Source organism: Cynocephalus volans, chromosome 11, assembly GCF_027409185.1.
Source record: "Cynocephalus volans isolate mCynVol1 chromosome 11, mCynVol1.pri, whole genome shotgun sequence".
Taxonomy (NCBI): Eukaryota; Metazoa; Chordata; class Mammalia; order Dermoptera; family Cynocephalidae; genus Cynocephalus; species Cynocephalus volans.
Window position 1 is genome coordinate 35,078,638 of NC_084470.1, and position 19,261 is coordinate 35,097,898.

Below are 19,261 nucleotides of genomic sequence, written 5' to 3' on the forward strand. Positions count from 1 at the left end.
GAAAGGTTATATCTCATAAATGATAATAACTAACATTAAACTCATTTGTTGAGGATGAGGAATCTTAAATAAAAGACATTATTAAAGACATATAAAGACAGGTAGTAATCAAGGAATTTTAGCCCTAGAGGTTTGGGATTTCTGAAATTTCCTCCATCAAAGTATACCTAAAAGTTTGGAATGTACTCTGGGGTACCTGAGGAACTCATCCAAAGGAGCCAAGACATTTATTAAAGCCACATCTTTTTTTTTAAAATCTGATTATATATTTGTCTTACTATTAGTAGTTGGATAATGTGTCATTTTCCAAATCTTTGAGTAAAAATGTGCTCCAGAAGGTGTACCCATATTAATACTATGAACTTGCTTAAACTCTTGTAGTCAGGGTAACCCAAAGACCTATGGTATGAATATTCCTGATTAGGGAGCATAGATTTGTCAGTCCTAGACCCAGCCATATTAAGTAGGACTTGACCAATGCAAGAAGCAACACAATGGTAGCTCTAAAACAGGAACCCCACTTCTTGACTCTCAGTCTATTTCTCTGTTTTCTACATCACATTTTTCTTTTTATTGTTGTTGGTTATGAATATTCATGAGATACAAAGCTGATTGTCACTACTTGTGCCCAAGATGTGAAGGCCAGATTCACACTGGCAGCATACCCATTACCACAAATTGCGTTTATACTCTGTGTCCCCAACTATCCCCATACTCTCTCCCCCTCCAGCTATCTGCCCCACTCCACTATGTAACCAAAGGTATGATCTCTCCCTCTGCAAGTCCAATGCAACACTGTGGTCTTTTCTTTCCTTCCTTCTTTCTCTCTTAGCTCCCACTTATCAGTGAATACATAAGGTAATTATCCCTCTGTGCTTTCCTTATTTCACTCAAATTTAGTTTCTCCAAGCTCACCCATGTTGTTGCAAATATGAGAACTTCATTCTTTTTTATGGAAGAGTAGTATTCCATGGTGTATATACAACACAGTTTCCTTATCCAATCATTCACTGATGGACATTTAAGTTGGTTCAATGGCTTGGCTATTGTAAACAGAGCTGTGATGAACATGGGAGTGCAAGTATCCCTTCGACGTGATGATTTCCATTCCTCTGGGAATGTACCCAGAAGAGGGATTGCTGGATCATATGGAAGATCTACTTGTGGTTGTCTGAGTAATCTCCATACTGTTTTCCATAGTGGTCATACTAATTTACATTCCCCCCAACAGTTCAGGTGTGTTCCCTTTTCTCCACAACCTCTCCAGCATTTGTTATTCCACTTTTTTTATTATAGCCAGTCTCACTGGGGTGAGGTGGTATCTCAATGTACTTTTAATTTGCATTTCATACAGATGGCCAACAGGTACATCACATTTTTCTGCAGGAGATCAGTATTAGTGGCTACAATTCAGGAGCTACAGATTCCACTTCCAGATTTACCTGGAAACCTGTTTGTAACACAGCTCACTATATTTTTTTTAGTATTTATTTTTTATTTTAATTTATCGATATATGATGTAGTTGATTTTCACGTCTCTTTACCAATTCCTCCTTTTCCCTCTTCCCTCTCTCCCTTCCACCTCATCAACACCATATCTGTTCACTTAGCAAATTCAAGGAATTATTGTAATTGCTGTGTCTTCTTCCCCTGGCCCCATGCCATTTATTTGTTTGTATATTTATTTATTTATTTTTATTAGCTCTGACATGCAAGTGAGAACGCACAGTATTTCTCTTTCTGTGCTTGGCTTATTTCACTTAATATAATTTTCTCTAAGTCCATCCATGTTGCTGTGAATGATAGTATTTTATTCTTTTTTACAGCAGAGTAGTATTCCATTGTGTAGATGTACCACATTTTCCATATCCACTCAGCTGATGAAGGGCATTTAGGCTGGTTCCAACTCTTAGGTATTGTAAATAGTGCTGCAATGAACATTGGAGAAGAGGTATACCTTCAACATGATGATTTCCAGTCCTTTGGGTATATACCTAGCAGTGGGATAGCTGGGTCATATGGTAGAGCTATCTGTAATTGTTTGAGGAACCTCCATACAATTTTCCATAAAGGTTGCACCATTTTGCAGTCCCACCAAGGGAGGGTTCCTTTTACTCTACCTCGTAGCCAGCATTGATCATTCTCCATCTTTTGGATATTAGCCATCCTAACTAGAGTGAGATAATATCTCAAAGTGGTTTTGATTTGTATTTCCCAAATGTTGAGTGATGTCGAGCATTTTTTCATGTGCTTGTGGGGCCATTCATATATATTCCTTGGAGAAATGCCTATTCAGCTCCTTTGTCAATTTTTTAATTGAGTTACTTTGATTTTTTGCCATTAAGTTCTTTGAGTTCCTTGTATATTCTGGATATTAATCCTTTGTCAGATACATATTTTGCAAATATTTTCTCCTACTCTGTTGGTTGTCTTTTCACCCTGTAAATTGTTTCTTTTGCTGTGCAGAACTTTTTAGTTTGATATTATCACCTTTGTTTATCATTCCTTTGGTTGCCTGTGCTTTTGGAGTTGTATTCATAAAATCTATGCCCAATACTACTATATTTTCTATATTAACAGTTTTTATAGTTTTAAAGTTTTAACCCTTACATTTAGTTCTTAATTGATTTTTGAGTTAATTCTTTTACGTAGTATGAGGAAGGCATCCAACTTCATTTTCTTATATGGATATCCCAGTAATCCTGGCACCATTTATTGAAAAGACTATTTTTTCTTTCATTGAATTTGTATATGAATTTTAGTATCAGCTTGTCAATTTCTGAAAGAAGCCAGCTCAGATTTTAATAAGGACTGTGTTGAATCTGTAAATTTATGTGAGGGGTATTTCTATTTTAACCATGTTAAGTCTTCCAATCCATGAACATATGATGTCTTTCCATTTATTTAGGCCTTTTAAAATTTCTTTCAACAATATTTTATAGTTTTTAGACCATAGTATCAGTCTTATACTTTTCATACTAAATTTATTCTTAAGTATTTTATTTTTCAATGCTGTAATAAGTGAAATTTTTTAAAAATTTCATTTTCTAATTATTCATTTCTCATGTGTAGACAAACATTTGATTTTTATATATTAATCTTATATCCTATAACTTTGCCAAACTCATTTATTGGCTCTAATAGCTTTCTAATAGATTGGCCTAGATGACTGAAATAGCCTTCAAACTTACCTACAGTTTTGCTCCTTCCAGTCCATTGCTCAGAGTATACCCAATGATCTTTAAAAAAAAATTGTCTGAACTTATAGTGCTCCGATTTAAAAGTCCTCAGTCAATCCCTATAGATCTTAGGATAAAGTTTAAATTTCTCAATATTACTTATAAGACTCAGCTTCTTAACACAGTTTCCCTACACTGGCTTCTCTCTACCTCCCAAGCTTATCTCTTGCTACTACCTTTATTGCACAGGCAGTACTTTTTCCTTTTTCCAGGACCACAATCACTCTGTGGTTCCTTTTTGCTCCAGGCCTTCCAACATGCTGTTCCTATACCTAGAGCACAATTTTCTTCCTCTTCACCTGCAATATCCTCTTATTTTTCAGGGCTCTGCTTAAGTAAAGTTTCCACTATCCATTCATTACTTTTGAATAAGAAATCCTATTCCTATTCCATTACATCTCCTGCTAAAGCCCTTATCTTTCTAATTTTTCTTTGTGTAATTGCATGTCTTCCGTGGAAAATTTTTAGCTCCATTGCTCATTATTACTCCACTTTTGTCATAAAATTTTTCAATGAATATTGCAGATACATGGGTGAATAAGACATCTGTGGTTTTTAGAATCATGGAGTTCATAATCTAATATGTTGACAATGAAATGATTAAAACAAACTATTGCAAACTTTAATTAAAGCTATGAAGAAAACAAGTCACTAGAATTGAAAGCAAATATTTTTCTATTTGGTTCATTGCTATGTTTCTAGCACTGAGGACAGTCCTGTAATAGGAGCATAATAAATATTTACTGATGAAATAATATAAAACACAAAAAGGAACAAAGAACTGAGATGGAGACTAACAAGGTATTATGAGAAACAACAACAGGAAAACCTATATATGGAGACAAGATACAGCCTATTAAGGAATATGACATTTAGTCTGAGAACTAAATGACAATTGAGACTGCCACTTAGAAAGTGGAGGAAAGAGCATTTTAATCAAAGAAAATAACATATGCAAAATTCCTCATAGATGATGAACAGATGGATGGATGGATGGATACACAGATAGAGAGATAAATAATAGATGCTCTCTGCCTTTTTCAGGAATGACTCACAAATGATTGATATTGAGTTTGGAGATGGGCTTTAGAAACTTTATAAGCCCAAATTAGACTTGTAGAGGATGACATTAGATTCCTACCCCACCCCCATAGATAGGCCTAAAAAAAGGTGTGTTAACCAAATTCCTCTTGTTCTCCTCTGCCTAGAGTCCAGCAGTGATTCTCAGTGCCTTGTCCAGCCCATAGCTGCACACTTCATGGGGGACACGACTTCAGGACCTGAACTAGTTGCTACCCCACTTTTGCACATTTGATGTCAATACCTACAGTTTCCCTCTGCAGTGATCCACTCACCAGATATTCTCCAATCATGCATTTTTTCTAGCCTCGGCCAAGTTCTAATTTACCACATATCTGTACCACCTGGGAATGTGTTAGAAATATAGATTCCCAAACCCACTGAAACATTATCTGAATTTTAAGATGGTTCCTCAGAGGATGTGTATGCACATTTAAGTTTGAGAAGCACTGCTTTAACTAGTCTACTCCTCAACTACTTCTACCTATTTCCAGCACCCCGATTCTTCCAGTTGGCAGATTTATGCAAGGACTAAAGTGACTCATGCTGTTCCTTTCTGAGTCTTGGCATTCCCGGTGATAATTTCTCTTTCCTTTTCAATTAAAGAGAATTGTCTGTTGTCCTGCTTGGGGGATTGGGGGATGGATTAATTTTAGGCTGTTGTTAGAGAAAAAAAAAAAAAAGCTCTGTTTGATGAGAGCTTGAATTGTCCTTGTCAATCTGGTTAGCAATACGATCCACATCTACTGTAAATGAGCAGGGATCCTATTAAAACCAAAGGAGGAGCAGTATAAAGCCTTCTTAAGGTCTATGATAGAGCCACTTTAAATTACTTCTTCAAAGCCTTTAGCTCCTTCTAAGGTTGCATGAGTTGTTTCATATGTTTAAAGGAACATCCTTTATTAGAACAGAAACTTCAAATGTCTGTCATCATAATGCCTTTGCCACCCTTCCATCACTTAGAAACAAGAATTTGATAGAATTGCAGAAATCAAAATAATCTCTTCTCCAACAGCAACTGCTGTAAGTGAGTTTTAAATGCCACAAGGAAAACTCACAGCCTGCTGTGAGCATAGGTGGTTTTAGTAAAGAGATAAGCCATCAACAACTAGTATCAGGACTCACCATGGTAGTCTCAAGGAAAATAGAGGAGTTCTGCTGGCTAAATCTAGATCCTTGGTGTTTCAAACAAAGAACTGGACAAGACACGCCAGAAGTGAAAAGCAAAGGACAGTTTTATTTAGCAAAATGAGAGTACACTCTGGAGAGGATGGAACAGGCTTGAGCAAGAGAGTGGCTCCAGAGCTCCAATAGTTACACTCCCGGTGGTTTAAGTCCTCCCAGCTGGATTCATGACATTTGGGGATTGGTTGAACCTTGAGCGTAGTCTCTGTTGATTAGCACCCTAGCTGGTGGGAACTCATTGGTCTAACCAAAAGGTGCCCAATGTGGGGGCAGAGCTCCCTATCTGTCTTTGTCTCTTGTGGCTGTTTTTGTGCCTGTGCATATCTACGTCCAGTTTTCCCACTTGCAGATAACCAGGTTTCCTCTTCCCACTCTTGCCTTTTTCTAACTTCCTGATACAGTAGCTCTATACTCATCGATCAAACTTGGGGTCCTGTAGGATTCAGGAGAAATTTAGAACAGGCAGAGGTCAGATGACTGACAGAAGCTTACAGTTCTCAACTGCACATTATGTATCCACAACTATGAAGTCAAACACAGCCCTGGTCCAAGACTGAATAAAAGAAGATAGTAAGGATTTATCTGCTCCACTTTTGCAAAATAGTCTTCAGTCCCTTCCTAATTCCTTCTTTCTGATCTTATTGCCACATACAAAATAAAGAAGGGAAGAAGTGATGTTTCTGATATTTATCTTACTCACGGTCCTTATCCTGTTCTTTGATTTCCGTAATTTAAACCACCAGGGAATTCATAGCCAGATTCCTCATCACCTCACATGATGAATCCTAAGTCCTAAGTTACACAGATAGTATTATATATACCAGCGGGGAGAGTATAATTTTTCACCTTCTGCAACCTCATCCTCATTCACAACATGCCAAATCTGATTCTAAGTAATATCTGAAGTGGAACATAATCTTTGTAATCACTATGTTTAATTTCCATTAAAATTGTAAATACACTTTTTTTTCTTAAGTCCGTTAAGTTCAGCTTATAAATCTTGCTATTTTATGTACAAATCTAGTGATTTGGGAATTAAAATTAAAAATGTGCATTTTTGCTTTTTCTTTAATTATCTTATAAGTATGACAGTTTAATATTCTGTGAACATTTGTAACCATTATCAGATTTATTTAAGTTCCAGTGAGTAATTTAAATGTTAATAATTTTCCCAAGAAATTAAAACACCAACAAATTAAGTTGTGGTTTTCCTTGAGATTAAAAACACTTGAAGAAGTATAAAAAAATCTACACAGATTTTAAAATGTTTTAACATTTTTAATGTAATTATAATTGAACCAAATGAGTGTAGCTAATTTATTCATATTCTCCTGCTCACTTTCACACTTTCACTGAGGTTGTAGAGTCATGTAATGCTCACAGAGGGCAGAATTAAAAGTCTCAAACTCAACCAAGTCTAATCAGTAGAAAATTTAGGAGTAGGATACAATCACAAATTTGGGCTACCAATAAGAAAGCTGTAACTGGGATACAGAAACCTGGGTACTTTTCAGAATAATGTTAGTAGAACTGACATTTTGGCTAGTGCCCTCATAACAATATGCTTCTCCAAATCCATGTCCTTTCCTCCAAATCATGCATAAACATCCCTTGGATGTCCTTAAGTTTCCCTCTTACATAATTATTACTGTGGCTTTTATGATAATTTTTACAACTTTATTCTTTAATCTCTAGCACAATGTAATGCTACTTAATTTGACTTCCAAGTGTTTTGTACTCCAAACCTGGGTCACAACACTTTACAGCCTGGAGTGACCATGGTTAGTTACCTATCAACCATCCATTACACCCTTCTTTGTTCCTAATATAATGTAATTTTCTCCAGGAATTCAACCCCCAGGCAGTTCAGGTAATCAGAGGAGTCTGCCCCATCCTTAGATCTAAGGGTGTTTCCTAATGAATCTAAGTCAACCAGTGCAAAGGCAGACACCTGGAGGCTCTTGTTGGTCCAGAGGTGAACAGAGGGATAAAGTTGTCCCAGGCAGACTGAAGGGAAGCAATGGCTGAGAGGTTTTCCTCCGTCCAATTACTGCTGGAAGTCAACCAGCCTTATAGGCAAGCCGACACTGCGCACAACAAATGACATGTTTGGTAACATGGGTATTGGAGCTTACCTCACCTGTGGATGACATGTTATATAAGGTAGTACATTTTTTGAAATAACTAGATGCCAGAGAAAGCTATGGAATTTTGGAAGGAGATTCCAACTTTGGATGGTTAGCAGAACTTTGAGAGCATCCCATTCAAAGTCTTTAGTACAAACTCTTTCATGATAACTTACTGGAAATGTATGGGTGCCTTCCCTTTAAAATACCTATTATTTGTCTATTTTGAATATTCTTAGGGATTTATAGCTTTTAAGAATTCTTGTTTTATTGTTAATGTTCAAAATGTAACAGCTTTATCTGTGGGAGCCTCTTTAGGCTGGCTCCTTGGTGATTTTAACAATGTCCCCCAGTTATTTTTTATCATTGTTTCTCTCCAGAAACAATAAGAAGATCCTGGCTCATCCTGAATTCCCTGCCACAAGGAACCCTGATTCCTTTTGGGAAAAGGACAGCGTCAGGTACCAAAATCTGAGTGCAAATCAAATTGTTCCACATTGTTAATGGTGGTTTTAAAAAAGTGACACTTCTTGTAGACCCATTGAGTAACATACCCAGAAAATATTTTCAAAGATGCCAAATTCACATTGATATTTCTGATTTAATTCTTACAAAACTATATCTTATTTAAAACTTTATTCCGGTTCTGGCCCGTGGCTCACTTGGGAAAGTGTGGTGCTGACAGCGCCAAGTCAAGGGTTAAGATCCCCTTAGCAGTCATCTTTTTAAAAAAACAAAAACAAACAAACAAAAAGCCTTTATTCCAAAATAAAAATATTTACAACTTGCCTACTTAGGTGTTTTAAACTCTTCACTCAAATTGTACATAGAATCCTCTTCTTTTTCAGAGTCCTTATCATCCCATGAAACACCAATGTGTAGTCACTTTGACAACAGATATTCTCATGTGATTATCTACAGGCAAAAGAAAGAAAGAAAAACTCATTTGTAAGACGGGGCTTTTTAGCTTTAGAAAATATCAAAGAATGGGGGAAAGGGTAATTCAAGTTTTCTGGCTATCTGAGTTCAATCCAGCTTTCCGCTTATGCTTGAATATGATGATCTCCTTATGATTAGTATTAGGACTTTATACCCATAGCTCTGATCTTAACTTACTAGCCCCATCCATGCCATCTGAACAAACCCTGAAATTTGGGAGCTTCATAAGTGCAATCTCATCTTGCATGTGGACTTTACAATGCAGCTCTCCAGTGATGCATCTCGACTGAAATAAATACAGCGTTTATAATTTCCCATAAAAAGCACCAGGCAGTAAGGCTGTATCTTTATATGCCAAATAAAATTTTAAAGTAGCTTATACTACACTCATGCAATGAACAAGCTTGCAAACAGATAATCTGAAATGTGCCTTACACTTGAAAGAAGGAAAGTGAGGATGAGAATACTGGAAATGTACCTTGTAGAGCATCCAGTGGATACACCAGCCCCATGCCTTCCTTATGGTTTCTAAAGGGAAAAATATATATTCTGCATAAGGAAGGAATAATTACAGACACTAAAACTTTCAAAATTCATTAAAAAATTCTTACAAAGCATCAGTTTTATGTTACATATTATGATATTATTTTTTACACTGTAAACAGAATTTTATAAATTCTGAAAGTATAAGTTTCTCAGAATACATAAGAATGAATATGTAACATGGATATTGGTCTATGTTGTGTTTAATACAACTTCTATATTTTCTTTAAAAAGTCCTTTACCACAGTAATTGGAAACTCTGTGTGTTCTTGAGCTTATCCATGACCGAGATGATGCTATCACTGGGTGTCATCATTTGAATATAAGGCAGAACTTTTTCACGTAGAAGATTTTGCTCATTATAGCAAGGGAGAGCACAGCTACCTCTTGGGAGGAAAAAAAAAATGTTCACAACACCAAGAAAAAAATCAGAGTACAAAGCATTTAACCATTAAAACAGCCTGACTGAAGGAAACTGTCAATAGATTTCTTAAATGACTCTCAGAAGAACTGAGGACTTAAATTAAATAAGAAATCCAGAACAGTTCCATCTGGATCCAACCCTTGCACTAATTTTCTTGAACTCTAATAGCAATGTGATTCTTTAAGGAAGAGAATTGAGGACTGTGATGAGCCTGTAATCAAGAAAGTCACCCTTGGGGAACAGGTATACCTTCGACTTGATGATTTCCATTCCTCTGGGTATATTCCCAGCAGTGGGATAGCTGGGTCGTATGGTAGATCTATCTGCAATTGTTTGAGGAACCTCCATACCATTTTCCATAGAGGCTGCACCATTTTGCAGTCCCACCAACAATGTATGAGAGTTCCTTTTTCTCCGCAACCTCGCCAGCATTTATCGTTCAGGGTCTTTTGGATTTTAGCCATCCTTACTGGGGTTAGATGGTATCTCAATGTGGTTTTGATTTGCATTTGAGAAATACCACATGTTCTCACTTATTGGTGGGAGCTAAAAATTAATATATAAATTCACACACACACACACACACACACACAAAAACCGGGGGGGGGGGAGATATAACAACCACAATTACTTGAAGTTGATAGGACAAGCAAACAGAAAGGACATTGTTGGGGGGGAGGAGGGGAAGGAGAAGGGAGGGAGGTTTTGGTGATGGGGAGCAATAATCAGCCACAATGTATATTGACAAAATAAAATTAAAAAAAGAAAAAAAGAAAGTCACCCTTGAATCAGCTACACGCAGAAATTCATTAGCACGTGTCCCAGGAATTCTCTCCTTCCTGAATGCCATGCCTTTGGATGTTTTCTAAGGTGAGCTTTATGAAAGCCACAAAACGTAATGTCTTAGAGCAGAACAAAGAATTTAATGGGCTTTAGATCTAGTCATTTCTGGGTTCAGATCCTTATTCTACTAACCCTTATTTACTGTGAGAACTTGATAAGAGACAAGTCTGGACCTCATTTTCTGTCTAAGCAAGCATGATAATAGTGCTTAGTAGCATGGTTAGAAATAATATACAGAAAAAAATGACACAGTACCTGAAGAATTAAGACTATTTATAAAATCAATATAAGTTAACTGCCCAAAAATGACAGAAAAATTAAGATGTTATCCAAGAGAATATTTACCATGCTGCCTTGGCCATACTCTACAAAGCATATCCAGAAATTGTTAAGTAACGTTATTCTCAAGATGTATCTCATTTTGATATTGAAGAGTATCAAAAGTACAGCATGCACATGTATATTTGGCATAATTTATTAAAGTCACCGAAAATAATAGTCAAGAATTCATCCTAAATTTTATCAATATTGAAAGCAAAGAGGAAAGTATATGGACATAATACTTAATATCTATGTTAGTTATCTATTGCTGCATTAAATATGACCTCAAAACTCAGTGGCTTAAAACAACATTTATTATCTCAGCTTCTGTGGGTTACAAATCCAGGAATGATTATTTTATTACTCGGAAACACCATTCAGAACACACATTTAGAATATGACAAAATTCAATGTTTCACAAATGTCAATGTTAATGTTATTGTGTGTCCTTCCACAAAATAGAGAAACGTAAGGGAGAGAGGAGCTTTGAACTTGGTCTCAGCTGACATTCTACACAGGAACCATGGGATCCACCACCCTGGCTCCTACCCTAATGCTCACAGCTTTATCTTCTGGACAGTGGACACTCTCCAAGGACTGTAAGATAGACTGCCCCACTGTCCTTGGTAGTTCTTGCAAAACCTTTAGTTCAGGCAAAAGTTGGCTGGGCTGTATGCATACTCAGGATTTACTAGAGCTAAAAATGGATAACTTCCTTTTTGGGAGTAACTGTATCCCTTCGTTGTGGAAGGACTTGGTGCAACTTAAAAGTTACCCATACACATCCTCCTCTAATGGAGGAAGAAAAAAATTAGGTTCAACAAATTTCATCAAGGAATTTATAGTTAATATAGTTTGGACTTAGAATTTATTTTCTGAAAATTTTGTATTTAGAAAATGGGTAATTAGATATCAAAAATAGATATCATAAATGATAGAAAGGTCTCATGGACAAGTAAGATTTCTCTGTGGTAATAGTAAAGATTAAAGAACACATTATTTTTTTTAAGTCACCCCTCAAAAGCTTTCTTTGACAAGCTCAACTCATCTTGATTTTTACTTTATTTTCCCATATCTTCGACATCGTATTCATTAACTCTTTTTCATCTATTTCTTTTTAAATGACTTAAGCCTTTTCCTTGAGGAAATGTTTTTCACTAGGTACACACTCTATCTTTTTGTACCTCGTTATTGCCTAAAACTATTCCCAACATTTAAAGATAACTACATACGTTTTACTGACTAATTGACTATAAAAGTTTGAATTATTGCACCATATTTTCTCATCCATAAATTACGACTTGATTTTAAGTTGACCAATTCATAAGCTGCAGCAAGTTGAGTAGGACACCAGAACCTCATCCAGAAAATTACTGTTCAAACTTAGGTAGCTTCCAAAATGCCCAATTAATTCTCAAGATGTAATTTATTTCCTGGAAGAATCTATCTTATTAAATTTATGTTCCTTCAAATTAAAGGATTATTTTAAAACAAAGGATGCTGCACACTTAATGTCTCTTCATTCTCCACATGAGATACTCCAATTGTGGCTGTGATTATCTTAATAATACTTTTCTACAGTATTTTATGGTTTTTAAAGTACTTTCTCACTTGGTCTACATACAAATCCTGTGAGCCAGCCAGATCCAGTATTATTAATTTTAACTGACAGTGTGAAAAATGGTGAGTTGGAGAAATAAAGTGATTTTTCTAAGGCCATATAACTAATCAGAGGCAAAGCTGGCACCTGTTCCAATACTCTTTCCATCATCCCACCCTGCCTTCCTCCCATCAATATTTTTGTGATTTTATATACTCCACATGAGCACACACGCCCACACGTGTAATTTAGTCAGGGGCTAATGGAATGTCATTATTTTAAAACTTTCTTTGTATGGCAAGAGAAACCACCTGCTTTAGCTGCACATATATCTTGCACTGCAGCAGCAACTTTCTCGAGGTAAATGCGCATTCATGATGCCCAGCAGGTCAGGGTGGTGGAGACAGCGAGACGAGGAAGAGCAACCCTTCTGCCAGTTTTAAGGACACTCTTCATTACCTCTTTTCTTCACTCCATTACCTACACCTTAGGGCTTGAGGAAACAAATCGACACGGCTCACCATCAGCCAGCATGTTTGTAAATGAGCAAAGGGAAGAAGTCATTTTCTTCCAAAATGGTGAGGGTGGAAAACAGACAACAAGGAGAGTGAAGCAAAGCCCTGGCTTTCTATCACAGGCTCGTGTTCTATTTGTGTTAATAGTGACCATAAAGGGAAATGAGCAACGACAATCAACATAACTTAATTTGGATGTGCCTCTTGCAGTCCTGACAGGCCAATATCTCCCAATAAAATGAAAATAAGTGGCAGAACAAATGTGACAATTGCATTCTGAGGCCATGGGGTAGAAACTGTCAGGCAGCTGCTTTTGACTAAAAATTCGAGTTTCGACATCATTGAATTGGGTTCTCTTTTTTTGTTTGTTACCTTTATTTTAAATTCTCAATTTGAAAAAAAAGAAGAAAGAAAAAAAGACTTCATTATAAAGAAAGAGACTTCCAACTATCAGAACTCACCTGAAGGCGATTTTAGACACAAATAAAATAACTCGTTAAACAGCAATATGGCAAAGAAACCCAATAAGGAGGTTTATGTTCAGGATAAAAAGTAAAATATAAAGTTGTATTCTTTCTTTTGAATGTTTTTTAAACATTTTTCATTAGGAAAAACATACTTTTATTGTAAATCTATTTGCTATATCTTTTACTCCACGGCATCTTTAAGAAAAGAGTGTAAACCTACTGGGTGCATAGTCCTACTGGATCCAGGTCCATCATATTTCTTCTTAATAGAATTTTTATGATTTATTATTATGATAGTGACATATGTTATTTGTTCTGGTTTGCTTTAATGTTTTGAGGCCAATACAAACAGCATAACTTGCATTTTTTATTTTACATTTTATGGGGTTGAGTATTTTGCCTCAGTCAAATCTGAGACTCAGACGAGGCGTCATCCCACCACGTAGACTTAAGTAAAACCACAGCAGAGGTCTATCACTACATTAGGCTGACAGAGCTCTGTAACCAATCTGGCCATATCTAAACCTCTATCAATACACACTGACTTAGATGGGGCTCACAAATCCTATGGGAAAGATCTTCAACTTTGTCCACAATTTAGATTCAGACAAATGCAAACAGATTGATTGGGGCTTTGGGAGGTGCAAGAGGCCTTGAAGAGAAACATTCCTATAATTGAGGAAGAAATTCCTGTAAGTGAGGAAGAAATCTGACAGAACGGACTACAGCCGGTTGGGTCTCTGAGGGAAGTGATTCCAAGTACCATGTGAGGGCATGTGCAACCAGTCCTCAAATTAACTATTCCTACCAAAAAGCCCAAGCTGTGAGACCATCCTCTCATGGAATATGACACAAGAAAAGAAAGGGTTCTTTAATTATCCTATTTTTGTTTGTTTGTTTTTATTTTAGGCTAGAAAAAGGGTGAGCACTTACACTTCATGGACAGATTCTCTTCTGAAAAGCCTGGCATGACAGCTCAGTTAGGGCCCACAAGACCATAAAATCTAGTGAGTGTCCTCTCACAAAACCCACGTTATGCCCTATTCCAACAAATGTCTGTTACCCTACTGACAAGGTATAGAAAAAAGAAAGTAAAGAAGGAGTCTTTTGAGGAGCATTGGGTGTCAGAACAGGTCTCTCACCCAGACCTAACTCTAGCACGGACGAAGGTACCTATGTAGTCATGAAGCAAGGAAGCGTAAGTAAGGGGCCATGGCCCAGCACCCAGCACTCAGAAACTCAGGTGGAGGGTGGTGGGCTTTAGGCAACACGCTGTGACTCTTTTCAGCACATTCTGTAATAAAACCAAGGATGTAACTCATCCAACTGGTTTTCTGATTGGTGTTATGGACGTGGTAGTGGAGTGGCATTATGCGGTAAATACCTTTAAAAATTTCCACAGAATCTGCCTCAGTGGTAGGAGACTGAGTTCTGCAGATGGGCCAGAAGTAACACACAGCTTTGGGAAGACAAGAGGTGGCAATAAACACTAAGTTGTGGCAGGAAGGAGTTTAGACTCCAGATTTTCCTTGGTCACCGGGGTGTGAGAAAACTGCAGTCCTGGAGATTCATGAGCTGACGGATAATGAAGCAAGCAGTGGTCCACAGTTCATATCATAATTAGTGGTCCATGGCCAGAATAATGATGGGGAGTTTAAAAGGAAACAGACAATGGCCCAAATTGATTAAAGAAAAAAACTCTTTAAAAGAATGAATTTCAAATCAATAATTGAAGGAGAGTGAGAATAGCCATTCTTCTCCGAATTCCTTGAGGGGTTTTATTAACCATGTATAAAAAATACTACCATGGACATAGTGATCCAATATGGTAGCCACTATCCATAATATGGCTATTTATAATTAAATTATTTAAAAATAATAAAATTAAAAGCTCAGGTTCTCTGTCACACTAGCCACATATCAAGGGCTCAAATAGCCACATGTAGTAGTGGCTACCATACGGGACAGTATAGATATAGAACATTTCCATCATCATAGAAAGTTCTGTTGGACAGCACTCAGCTAGACGTGACCTTACTTAGGACCAAGAAACTATACCTAGAGAACACTTGAGTTAAACATGTGGGAACTCTAAGTGATACCTAATTGAGTGAGTGCTAAATAAATAATTGTTGAATGAATGAAAAAGGAGAAAACATAGAAAATACTGGACTTTTTACTATTCCAACAGATAAGAGCAAGAAATGTGAGGTGTTAACATATTATTAATAAGGAGACCCACAATGTACAAGCCCAGGGTGCTCCAGATGCATTTGTAATGACATCCAGATGTTCTAGTAATAATGATTAACATGATAGAGTAAAATTATTCTCACATAGAGAACATGATAGAGTAAAATTTGTTCTCACATAGTCTTTCTTCTATATCTAGACATTCTGGGTGTTTTAAAAAATCACTTGTATGTATAACTGTCTTATTGTGTATGACTGCGTACTACAATCACCATTACATCTTAGAATGGAGAAACAACAAAGCATTTCCAAAATTAGGGTTCAGGAGCATTTTGACAATGGCTTTCAGGTCCTCCAACCCCCCTTTCCAAATATGAGAACTGAAAAAATAAACATGTGCTTAATAATCCTGCTAAAACAAACTTTAAGAATTCACTCATATTCAATGCCAATGGTATCTTTATAAGTGAAAAATGTTTCTGATAGTAGACAAATGCCTTCAGTGTTTCATGTTAGCAAACATAATGTTTTATTTAAAAGATAATTTTACACAAGAAAAATATCGTTAAACACTTAAATTATTTTATGGAAGTACAGTCATTTGTTTTATTACACATCAAAGAGCATTTTTAAGAATAATTTGTTTTAAGCAACAGAGATCAATGCAATTAAATAATATTAAACAAAGTTTTAGGAGTGTTCCTAATAATAATAACCAGTCCAGTTAAAACACAGATGTATAAACTAAAAGAGACATGTTGTTACTCCAACCTATATAACACATTTCTCTTTCCTTTGGAACTATTACATCCAGTATTTCTACACAACAGCAGTAGCTATCAAGGATCTTTGATATCAAGAATTTCAATGGCTCATCCAGACTGGAAGGACATCTCAATTCAGTGAAAGTCTCAGAAAGAATTGGTACTAAGACAAGAAATCAAGCTAGAAGGAGTTTATTGGCACAGGAGACGGGCTGGAGTCATAGGTGCAGGACTAACCAGCACCACTGCCACCCCGCAGGGGGTTGGCTCATATTTCTTCTTCTGGTGAGTTGTGTTGTTCTGATTGGTCATAGCTTATGTTAGTGAAGAGATAAATGAAATATCCAATGGGAGTTGTTGAGGTCTTATATTAATTAGGCTTGCAATTATTGGTTCCCTTAGTGTGTAAAGTAGAGTTTCAGAGGGGACCAAATGGCATGAAGTTCTGTTGCGGTTATGAGTTCCTTTTCTCTTTATTTTATGGGGAAGTCCTATAGGGTGGGAACCACCATTTTGAGTATCTTTGGGTGGTGCCATCTTAAGTGGTCCTCCCTGAACTTAATAGTCAGATGTGCTGAAATTGAGTTCACACCTGAACTCAAGGGCAGACAAATAATTTAAAACAGTGGCAAGGTGTAGAAATATACTTTTTATCAGTTACTCTATACCCACCCTAGTGAATTCAATAAATTTACTTATACAGTACAAATATTGTATATGCATGATCTAATCTAAGATGCACAATAAAGCATTCATTATTTATAAATATATTTGGTTAAAATGATTCAAATGGAGCAAAATTAAAAAGTTTCTCTCTTTATGTAGAAATTACATTTACGGAAAGAAGTATTTATGGAAAGAAATAACCATAAAGTATATCTTTTGTCCTGGCTAACTAGCTAACCATTGATCTAACCATTGGTTCCAAGTAGCACTGAGATAAACAAATTAATGCATTTACTTTCATTTAAAAAATATGAATTATGTAGCAAAATTTTTTTTAAAAAAGAGGCAATGCAGAAGACAGAATTTAAAGTGCTGGTGGGGGAGGGGTAGCAGTTTTAAATAAGGCAGCAAAGGTAGATCTTTTTTTAGTGGATATTTGAGCAAAGATTTAGAAGGTGAGGTTGGTATCCATGAGGATATGTAGGGAAAGAGTACCCCAGGAAGAAAGAAAAGCCAGTGTAAAGACCTCAAGATGGAAGCACGTCTGGCTTATTGAATAAAAACACGCCATACTTATTGAGTATGGTTGGTGCTAAATGAGCATGAGAGAGAGGTTTTAGAAGAAGCCAGAGAGGTAATAGGAGGCTAGATCATGTAAAGCTTTGTAAGACATCCTAAGTAACCTTTGCTTTCACTAGGGGTGAAATAGAGAGCTATGGTAGGTTTGAGCAGAGAGAGTCATTATTGGACTTACCTTGGCTCCTTTATTGACGATAGACTGTAAGGGGACAGGGGACGAAGCAGAGATGGCAGCTAGAGTGCTATTGAGGTAGTCCAGGGGAGAAATGATAGTGTCTGAGGCTGGTATGCTAATAGCAGATGTGATAAACAGTGGTCAGATTTTCAATCTATTTTGAAAATAGAGTTAACAATTTTCTGATGTCAAGTATCAATAGTGTCTCATTGTAAGCTGATAAATTCTTTGATAAATATATGTATACCTATTTTTTCATATAGAATATGTGCACGATAGATATATCTATACATCACGTCCTGACTGTAGTATTTAGAATATCCTGTTTTATGCTTCTCCAGCAAATAGTCATGCAGAAGGGAGTTCAGAGTTTTAAACAAATCCAAAAAACTCCTTAAAAAGAGGAAGTTCATTTGTGACCAAAGCCACTTTTAGAGAATTCATGTGATCAATGAGGAAATGAACATTTTAACCTTATAAGGTAGCTGCAGTTGGCTTTTGGGTATTACAATAGTAAATGAAAAAGTATTGCAGTTTTTTGTTGTCTTCATTTAATAATATTAATAGCCATGGTCTCGATTTTTTAATTAAAGTGCTCCTTGTCCCAAGGATACAATAGATTCCTAATTGATCCATTTTTCAGGTATGCACTTGTGCTCTCTTCGATATTATCTTTTAATAGCTAAAACTGTTTTCCATTCCCCCCTTGAGAAAATCTGAATCTTGCCTCTCATTAGAAAGCCTTTTGTAGTCTTCCCGGGATCTTGATCTTGTAGAAGAAAATAAAAACTTCTAAAGGAGAGACAATTTTGATGAAACAAAGAACAGATGTTTTTAGACATGTACTATTTATATAAGATGTGTAATGTATATTAAAAACCTCAAAGATAAACACATTTTTAAATTTAATAACATTTATAGAAAAAATGTTGTCTACATACTTCCTCTAATCACAATTCTGTCAGAATGAAATTGATAGGTAAATAGGATACCTATTAAAAAGCAATGGAAATATGAAATATATTTTAAGAATGCATATGGTATGGTATATTTTAAGAGTACATATATTAATGTATGATATGCTGAAATAGAATAAGCTTTGGGGGTTTGTTATATTTGATATATAGAAGAGAAAATGTAAGTTAAACCTGTGTAAACAACTTTCTCTGCACAGATCAGATATAAACCCAAAAAGCTTGCACTCTAAGGAATAAAATCTTCTGCATCCAGAATTACAAATAGGAAACAATGAAACATTAAATATTCATGAAAAATAGGTGGAAACATTCAGGTTACAACAGATAATTGGAAGGCTTTTATATTTTGGAAGCAGAAAGTCTTCTAAAATAGGTTTAATGGGACAATGGAAAACCAGGTGATAGCAGGTACAGGAAGTGGTCCTGCTCCTTAGAAATGTACATGCTCATGTATTCAGTGGAAGTGGAGAGGCAAATATATTGCACTATTGAATTGAGAAAAATAGGTAAAATACCATGCCTGAAAATTTACTGCAAAGGAAAATAGGTTTAAAAAAAAAATGCCCACAGTGCTATTTGTTATTGTTTTATTTTTATTTAATTGAGAAGTGCAAAATCTGGAAGA